The sequence below is a fragment of the Lytechinus pictus genome, chromosome 5 (assembly GCF_037042905.1).
Source record: "Lytechinus pictus isolate F3 Inbred chromosome 5, Lp3.0, whole genome shotgun sequence".
NCBI lineage: Eukaryota > Metazoa > Echinodermata > Echinoidea > Temnopleuroida > Toxopneustidae > Lytechinus > Lytechinus pictus.
Window position 1 is genome coordinate 9,264,452 of NC_087249.1, and position 10,374 is coordinate 9,274,825.

The window sequence follows — 10,374 nt, forward strand, 5'->3', positions numbered from 1 at the left end:
CAAATGAGATAGTTGATGATGTCCCTCACTCACTATTTCTTTTGTTTTTTATTGTTTGAATTATACAATATTTCATTTTTTACAAATTTGACAATAAGGACCAACTTGACGATTCCATAAAGTATTAAACAATGCTAATTCCACATGTTCAGGGATGTTCATATTTCATATAATAAAATACAAAAGAAATAGTGAGTGGATGTCATCAGTCTCCTCATTTGCATACAGACCAGGATGTGCATATAAAAACTGAAAGTGAAATTAAGCGAAACTTTAAAATGTCAACTTTCTTATTTTACATCCGATTACATCTCTTTTTATTCCAATCAACTTTTTGTTGGGGTGGACTTGTCCTTTAATTATTATTATAAACTTATCTAAAGGAAAATATTACATGTAAGTAATCTTTGATAGTGATAATGCAAACTTCTACTGTTAAGAAGATATTTACTAGCACTTGAATTACAGGAATGACTGAGACATTTCTTTGTCAGAGGTCTAATACAGGTCTACCTCATTACTCTCTTCATTCAGTACAATGGTTATGCTTTGGTGAATTTTTATGATATATTTTTGTTCTGAGAATATCTTTACATATACATCAGTAAAAGTGAAAGGTACTTTAATTACTTTGTTACAATGATGATGAGCTATTTGATTTTATACTAGTTTTATATGTAGTCATGTACATTGTTCTACCTTCAACTCAGAATGCACAACTGACTGACTGAGTCTGTTTCCATCAAATGTTGTCACATTTTATATTGTAAACCTTTTTTTTATTGTGCATAGTATCTATGATTATTTGCATATTTCTAATTGAATAAAAATGTGCAAGAATACAATTATCACATCCATTTTCATGTACCAGATACAGTCAACCCAACACTAGTCAGTAGATTTTCTGTATTTTATAATGTATGGGACTGTGGGTGATAATGCCCTTTAAAACAGATGGTCTCTCAATTGGAAGTGGGGCCAGGATGAGAGCTCAATGCTGATTGGTCGGCTGGGAGAGTGATAATAATATGTCTGACTGTAATTTACTTGATTAGCTTCGTTTGCCCTTCGCTTGATTACACTGCCTTCATCTCTCCCTGGCGTGAACCATACCCATTCTCCCTTTTTCCTTTTTTCTCTCCCGTCTCTCTCTTCTCTCTCTCTTTCTTTCTTCTATCCTCCATCCACTCACCTTTTTTCCATTTCTTTTTGCCGATCCCCCTTCCATATAAACACGCACATACCCTCATACATACACACACACACACACCCCTTCTGTCTCACATGTTGTTATCACTCTCTCCTATGTACAACCGTTCTCTTGGTCTCTCTCACTGTCTCTATCCCTCTCCCTTTCTCTCTTCATCATGTTCAGTCTGTATCTATAATACATGTCTCTCAATTTTTTTCAAGTTGATTTAGTATGCTGCATGTTAAAAGCCTTTTCGTTTCAATTCAAAGTGTACATCTTTCTTTAAAGATGACATGGATTGAATAAATGTAGTGCTCTTTCTCTTTTCAGGTTTTTCTTCATTTTCCTAAATTTTCATTCTTCAATTATCACTGAATTCATTCTAATTTTGATGTCTTGAAAATGTATACATCAAAAAGATATAATTCTCTCTTCTCTGCCGCTCAGTCTTTTGTCAAACACACATCTTCTTTGTCTCTTTGTCTTCTTCATCTCTCATTGCCTTTGTCCTGATCAGTCCAAACTTTCTCCTCATGATGACTACTCTCAGTCATTTCCCACCTCTCCCTTTCTCCACTTTTCTTTCCTCTCTCTACCCCATCTCTGCTCTGTATTTTTCCCTCGCTTCTGCATTCCTCTCTCCTTCCCCCTTCTCTTTTTCTCCCCCCCTCTCTTTTTCTCCCCCCCCCCCCCCTCTGCTACGGTAAATTGCCAATTCGTCTACTGCCAACTCGTCCACTCTCCACATGGTCTACTTTCATTTAGTCTAATGCCATTCCGTCCAGTAACCTTTCGGTCCAATCATCACTTCGTCTAATCCCCATTTCGTTTCATAACCAGTTGGTCTAATAAATAATATCCATTTCAATTTAATTCATTTTGCATAATTAACACTTTGTCCAATTAGACCAAATGGAATATGGACCAAAATGCTATTGGACCAACTGGTTATTAGACGAAATGGTGAGTGAACAAATTGGCAATATAGACCATGTGGATAGTGGACATTAGACGAGTTGGCTATTGGAGGAATTGGCATTAGACGAATTGGAAATAACCCTACCCCATTTCTCTTCTCTCCCTCTCCCATTCTCTCCCCTCTCCACCTGTATCTCCATCTCTTTCTCTCTCTCTCTCTCTATCCTCCTCTTCATCTCTACCATCCCCTTTCTGTACCCCTCCATCCAATTTCCATTCCCTTGGGTGCGTGATGAGATGGAGGCGTAGTAATAGAAAACTTCCGTTGCTCAGTGATGCGGGAAGACGAGGAGGATGAGTAGAGAAGCGGAGCGACACGAAGCGATCGTTCTTTCCCTCGCACTCCCTGCCCAAATGTAATTTCAGACTTAAAGGTCACGTCCCGACGTTCCCGTTATAAATCTGTATTTACCCAATCCGTCTTCTTTTTCTCACCAAAATTATGATTCATCGTGTTTTTGCTCCATCGCTGTGCGTTATTCATTCATGATTTTCAGGGCCGTAATAAAGTGCTACATGTTTAACTTATTTCATGAATTGCTCTCACTCGCTTTCAGTTATCATGGATATTTGAGTGCCTATACATTTATGAAGACATCAGTGAATGAAATTCCTTCCAATGTTTTTCATGTAAAATATATATATTTGTGTAATGTACAGGGTTTTTTTATTTTAAAGATGTGTGAAATTATTCATGATTTAGCTTTCACATTTAACACAAACACACACACAAAGGATTTGGTGATATGGGGGGGGGGGATATAAAAAAAAATGTATTTCCCACTTTCTGATTCCTCATTAGTCATTACTCACAGGTAATATTGCTTTCTTTTTCATATTATAGTCAGTTTTCATTTAGAAAATATCAAATACATAACTTATAAATTTATTTTTATTAAAGGTCAAGTCCACCTCAGAAAAATGTTGATTTGAATCAATAGAGAAAAATCAGACAAGCACAATGCTGAAAATTTCATCAAAATCGGATGTAAAATAAGAAAGTTATGACATTTCAAAATTTCGCTTATTTTTAACAAAATAGTTATGTGAACGAGCCAGTTACATCCAAATGAGAGAGTCGATGATGTCATTCACTCACTATTTCTTTTGTTTTTTATTGTTTGAATTCTACAATATATCAATTTTTACGAATTTGATGATTAGGACCTCCTTGCCTGAAGCACAAAATGTTAAAATAATGGAATTCCACGTGTTCAGGGAGGAATGAAACTTCATTTCCCATGACAATGACGAGAAAATCAAAATATTTCATATTTCATATAATAAAATACAAAAGAAATAGTGAGTGAGTGATGTCATCAGTTCCCTCATTTGCATACAAACCGAGATGTGCATATAACTGTTTTGTGAAATGAAGCGAAACTTTAAACTATCATAACTTTCTTATTTTACATCCGATTTTGATGAAATTTTCAGTGTTATGCTTGTTGAATTTTTCTCTATTTATTCAAATCAAGTTTTTGTTGGGGTGGACTTGTCCTTTAAAGAGAGTGGATAGTTATCTTTAATCCCATCAATTCCACTCCTTAATTATCCAGCTTCTGCACTCAAGGTGTCTAAATTATAATTACCCCAATAACAAGCTGAATGAATAATTTATGACAGAAAGCTATCACCCAAGGCCAATAAATGATATCACCTGGTCAGAGCAAGGAGATATCACCTCTCCTTGGTCAGAGCTAGATAGGCACTAATTCCTCACAGTACACAGTGATAATGACTTTATAATTCTAAACCAGAGCTTTCCAACCCACCTCACCTCAAGGCCCAATACGGCTTTCAAAAATCTCTTGATGGCGCTTCCATTTCTATTTCGAGCCCACCATAAAAAATCTCCTTTTTTCAATAATTAATCATTAAGAATATAACAACTTAACACAATATTACACAAACAAATATCTAATTATAAAAAAAATACCCCAAACAAAATTTTATGGTAACTACATGAAACCACGTAATATAATAAACTATACCTGCCCTTGTCTATACCAACATTCTAATTTTTGACTCGCTCTTCTAAAACTGCTGATTTTTTCAACGATGGGATGTGGGGGTGCCCTTGGCTGAAAATTATGTGATTTGAACAGAAAGGGTGAAATCCTACAAAATGGGAATTTTTATCAAATTTGGAAAAGGAAAAACAAAGTTTTGCATTTCATTTGGGGGGGTTGAAACAGTTCTATGCATGACCTCTTGAATGTGCATTGAGTAAGCTAATATCATCTTTCCACTTATTTTGTATTTTTTTATATGACTTTGGGTGTTTTTTATTTTTATTTGGACTGATTGACTACTGATTTACTAGTAATCATTGCTGAAACTTACTTTGTTATAAGGTAGGCATGTTTTACACACACACACACATAATGTATATGAAAGTATGAACCGACTATGTTTAATAATGTATTTAATTAAAGGGATGGTCCAGGCTGTAGATATTTGTATCTCAATAAATAGAGTAGGGGAGATCGGGGTTTGTTGGAGCATTTTTGACAAAAATGGCTGTAAAATCCAAATAGATTTTATTAGAGAAACAATCAATATATCAGCTTGAAGCATATATCTAAGGGCTTGAAATATACCCCATAAAATTGTTAACTCTATGATAGTTACTGAAAAAATCCACCTTGAACAAGACCATTATGGGGTAAGTTGGAACATGGTATGGGGTAAGTTGGAACACTGCATGGTCAATTAAGAATTATACTAAAACTACTTAAAACTGTAATATTACATGGTTTTAGCCTATTTGCTTTATTTTTTTCAAGTTCAAAATATTTAAAGTGTGGATTTGTTGAACTTTATGTTTTCTATTATACAGCCACTCACGCAAGCACACTGTGTAGTAGAATTCCGCATATTTGTGTGCGTTTGATTTTACATGCAATTATCAGCAATTTCATGTACTTCTGCATCAAATTTACAAGACAAAAATTAATTGTTTATAATTTTGTATTTTTTTTTTTTTTTGGCCTTTAACTCTATTTATTAAGCTAGTAGAATACTAATTTTTGGTGAGAGTATCAATTTTCACATTTATATCAAATATCCACCAAAAATTGCAAAAAAATATTATTTCTTATGTATTTTTTGCTTTTTTTATTTGTATTTCTTAGTTTTTTCGAACCCTTGTTTTTTATTGTTTTTTCCAATGTACTTTGTTGGAGACTCTTTTGCGATCATAAATAAAATAGCATAAAATAAATCCATTTGAACCAACAAAAGTAAAAAATAATCATACATTTATGATTTTTGGTTGAAAAACACAATTTTCATTGACCTTGTACATGGAATCACGTTTTTGAGCAATTTTGGGTCCGACATGCACGTACAAAATGTTGCGTAATTCCGAAACCGTGCACCCAGGCAAATGATGCGCAAGACTTCCAACTAACCCCGGTCACCCCTAAAATTCACAAAGAAAAATGATGAAAATTTGATCAAAATCGGATAACAAATAACGAAGTTATTGAATTTTAAAGATTTGCATTATTCCGGTGAAACAGTTCTAGGCATGTCTTTATGAATATTCATTAGGTGGGTTGATGATGTCATATCCCCACTATTATATGAAACTGGGTTTATTCCAATTTTTTTCTACCAAGAACTAAAACAATTGGATTGACAACTGATTCAGTGCATTAATTACATAAATATTAGTGTATTATGAGTTTATCTGTCTTTTTATGGAAATGAAATCAAATACCCCCGGTAAATGGAAACCGGCCAAAGAGCTAACCATGTGTGATAAACAAGTTACTTGTATCATGGATGCATTAGACATGATTCCTATGAATGTTCCATTTACAAAGATTAATGAGAATAATGAGAATAGCTTTCCACATCATACCATCTGCAGTGCATGCTGTCACAGGAGAGACTGTTTCATTTAAAATGCACGCCAAGGCTACAAAGTGCCATATTTTCATCCCGTACCTTGCCAAAACTGGATGTCGCATTTCCTGTTGAATAATAGATGCGTTTCCGAACTTTGTGGTCCGTCGCTTCACATACATGGACAATGGCATACCGCCACAAACACCTTTAGAAACGTAGTCATTAAACAAGCCAGCTTTGGTCGATGTAAACACTACACTCCATTTTTATTGACCTGTCCTGTACTTTTTTTTTCTCTCTCTCTCTTTCTCTCTATCTCCACTCTTCCATTCAGACTCTTCCGGTTTGGGGTGGTAAGGTGATGAGAGATGCGGTTATCGAGGTGCCGGGATGCGGAAATTTTCAATTTACTTCAGGACGACTGCTTTGAATACATTCTGGAGCCATGATTACCTTGATGTTGAAGTTGGGGTCAGAAGTCCAGGATCAGTGTTTCCAATGTCATTGTAAGGTCATTTGTTATCATATGCTAATTATGAAATTATCTTAAAGATAAATGCCAGTTGTGTTAAATAACGATCTCATAATGAGTTCAAACAAAATCCAATAAAATGCTCACCCATTTGTTTGTATGTATAAAAAAAAAATATGCAAATGGCTGTGGAAGAAATTATGTGATTCTTGAGAAAATAGCAAATTGAGCACTGAATTCCATCAAATGTCATGTAGTTTTCCAAGCAATATTAATTCACGGTCCTACAAATGCTTTTCTGTGTTAGTGATAATCAGAATTGGAAAGACTTTCTCATGAAATAATTGTTTGCTCCAACTAGATTCTGTTTTACAGATTATTGTCCTCCATGGAGCTCATATCTATGAACTCTTCCATCTGTATGGTCTTACTTTTATTTTAACCTTGAAGAGTTGTTTGATACATGTATATTTTTAACATTTTAATCACCTTTTTTCCAATGAGATATCAGTATTCAGTAATCTTATATTTTAACTACATGTAATGCAGTGCAGTGCAACTCTATCATTATCATAATAATTATTATTATTATAAGTGATTTTATTTATTGTGTGAGAACTTATTCTGTCTGTTATTAATCATATTTTCTATAATATCATCCCACCTCGAAGGGGAAATCAAAATAAAGGCGGTTCGGATAAAAGCTGTAGAATTGGAGAAACCTATAAATCAATTTAATAAGAGGTTTTTGTTTTTTTTCATTCTTTTGAAATATTTTGAACTGCTCCCATATACTGAATGATTTATAATGCATCATTTTCATAGAAGAGCGAAGATGTGTGTGTTGAAAATAATAATAATGTGACTTATAAAGCGCCAAATCCACTCTGTAGAGTGCTCAAGGCGCATAAAGAACTAAGAGTTAAATAAAAAAAAGTTTTTAGAAGATTTTTGAAAGTTTCGACAGAGGTACATTTTTTTATGTCTTCAGGAAGGCTATTCCACAAAGTGGGGCATGCAAAAGCAATCGATCTATATATATAATATATTTTTTTCTCAGGGAAAAATCAGGGGCGGTATTCTGAGGTCATTTTATCTTTAAAATATTTTATTTTATCTCTTAAAATGAAATTGGTATTCTGAGATGACATTTTATCTCTCAGATTAAATTTACAATTTTATCTTGCGTATAAATTTTATCTTGCGTATCTATGATGATACGCAACAGAGCAGTGGCTGCGTAGACATACCCATCGCGTATCTGGCCATTGCAACGCGGGTGATGTGCTTGCGCCCAAGTTTCTTTGAAGAAAAAATAAAATAAACTTAAAAGAGGGTAGGGGCTATTTTTTCTCCGCGACGTTGATTTCGTCAATATTTTTAAGTGAATTAACTCCAAATGTTGGCATGAAAATTAAGAAAAATGATATATTCATTGAGAACAACACCTTAAAGTTATTCCTGTACAATCAGGAAGCATTTCATAAGACTTTTCTTGACTAATATTGTCTTTGAAATGATGCTTGAAAAGATGCGATATAGACTTCGAAAAAAAGATGAGAGTATTGCCATTTTTGTTAAAAAGAAATCTCTGTAAAGACGCGCAAGCGTATAGTGCAAGCGTATTGAAGTCAATAAATTGACGCAATCTCACCTCTTCGCCACACCTCCTAGCGGAATGGATTTCCATTGGTTGAGTGATATGAGAGAGCTATAAAAGCGTGTTTCTTATTGGATATTGATTTAAAAATAGGTGTGTCTTACAGAGATAAAATGAAGATAAAATTGTTCTCAGAATACCAATTCGGAGAGATTTTAAGGGTATTTTATCTCACTGATTTTAACGGAGATAAAATATTTTATTTTATCTGAGATAAAATGGATCTCAGAATACCACCCCAGGCCTATGAAAGAAATCACCTTGCATGTGATAGGCATCAAAGAAATATTACCAACAAAATCATTGATTTTTAAAATCCTTTTTTTGTTGTTATTCAATCATTATTATTATTATTATTTTGTTTGGCGTCACCTGTGCCTGGGACGCGAAAAGCAAACTGAATCACTATATGACCCGCAGGTCTCTCCTCCTGATATAACTGATTGGGGGGAGTGCAGGTGGACCACTACACCGGGGTTTCCCCCTACTCTTATACAAATAGTGCAGTGGGTTCTTAACATGCAAAGGTGGTGACTCCTCTACACGGGGCCTCCATTTAACGCCCTATCCGAGGGATATTCTTTTCATATTCATATTCATTAAAAGAATTTTCCTCTTACATTTTCTGTTTTTATCAAAAAATATTTAAACTTAGTGTAGGGATCGATTTTGAACTGTTATTTCTTTCCACTCTTATTCATGAATCATCCCCTTTTTTCTAATAGAACATCCCTCATTTATATTCACCCTTTTCATCCTAACTTTCTATTCTTTATGTACAACTCTCTATACACTATCTGCTGTACACTCCTCACACAAGGTTCTTTTGTATTAAATCACTCCACCATTCTTCATACAGCTTTCTTCACTCCTCTCTCCCTCTCCTTCCACCTCTCTCCTTCTGATTGGTTATAATGTTAAGTTGATGCACTCAAGCTTAGATAATAATTTGCATATTGTTTGAATAGTCAATATATATCTTTTGTTGTGTATTTGAATATTCAGTTATACTTTGTTCTATTGATTTACGTTTATATGAATATTGATATGCCTTCACTAATTTGAATGGAATGTTGCTTAGAATGCAACAAGGCTTTAATATATTAAAAACTGGGAGTTGGCCAGTAAGTTATCAACCTGACAACATGTCTGCTGGGCTGCCTCTGTGTTTAGAGAACTAGAAATGAGATATTGACAGAACCCCGTACTACACTGGTGCCAGCGGTGTTTTCTAGTGCTCTTCTACCCCAGAACTTCAGGCAGTTTTACCCACCAGCAGCTGATAGTTGAATTTTTTCACCCTACTTCGAGTGATTTACATCCTCCTTCGAGTGATTTACATCCTACTTCGAGTGATTTACTGCACCCTTCTTCTGTTCTCTGTGGATACATTATCAGTACACCCTTCTTCTGTGGATACAGCTTCCATAAAGCACCTACTGATTGTATTTTCATCCTGCTTCATGAGAATTCTTCATTAATGTGAGTTCTATTTTCATGATCTGAAGTTAAATCTACAATCTTGCTACCTCCACTTACATTAATTTGTATCCATGTTTGCATTTGAAAACTGAATGTACTTTACATTCTATAGTGAGTTGGATGTGTACTCTCAAGTTTGTCAAGGCTTGTATCTAAAGACTGGCTTTTGAATATTGGTGAGTCACTTAGCTTTAACTCCTGTTCATACATTCACCCTCCTTCATTTAGCAAGAGCTATTTCTGCTCTGATAGCTGAGTGTGATTATTATTGACTTGCAAGTTGAGAGTCAATCTATGGTAATTTGACATATATGTAGCTGTATTCTGTTATACACTGTTAACACCCTACCATCATGTTTCGACTTGATCTCCCTGAAATCTTCACTGGAGAAGATGGCCGAAATTTCGGTCAATGGGCAAGGAGATTAGAAGTTGCTGCCGAAGTCCTCCCACAGGCAGAGAGGAAGCTTCACCTTCTTCTGCCATCGAGACTTGCTGGCGCCGCATTTACGGTATGGGAGAGCATAACAGCCTCTGACCAACAGGACTATAGCATAGTAAAGAAGAAGTTGATGACGGTGTTTGGGAATACAAATTACCTGAATTCCTTCAAATCTTGCATTGATGCAAGGAAAAGACATAGAAACGAGGCCCTAGAAGTATTTGCAGCAGCAATAGCCACTCTCGTCGAAGAGGCCTTTCCAGACTATGATGCTGCAGGAAAGGACGGCG

At 35.0% G+C, this 10,374-nt stretch overlaps 1 protein-coding gene across 2 annotated transcripts in view; it reads left to right on the plus strand.

Moving 5' to 3' along the window:
• Positions 1–9,301, plus strand: part of LOC129262462 (uncharacterized) — a 28,779-nt gene extending 19,478 nt beyond the window's left edge. Inside the window, exons 6-7 of one of the 2 annotated variants that reach the window (XR_010293614.1) lie at positions 6,363–7,576; positions 8,403–8,795. The gene's annotated coding sequence lies outside the window, so the exon portion shown is untranslated. Of the gene's footprint in view, positions 1–6,362 lie in introns of both variants that reach the window. The other variant, XM_064099764.1, reaches the window with a different exon arrangement.
• The last annotated feature ends 1,073 nt before the right edge of the window (positions 9,302–10,374 follow it).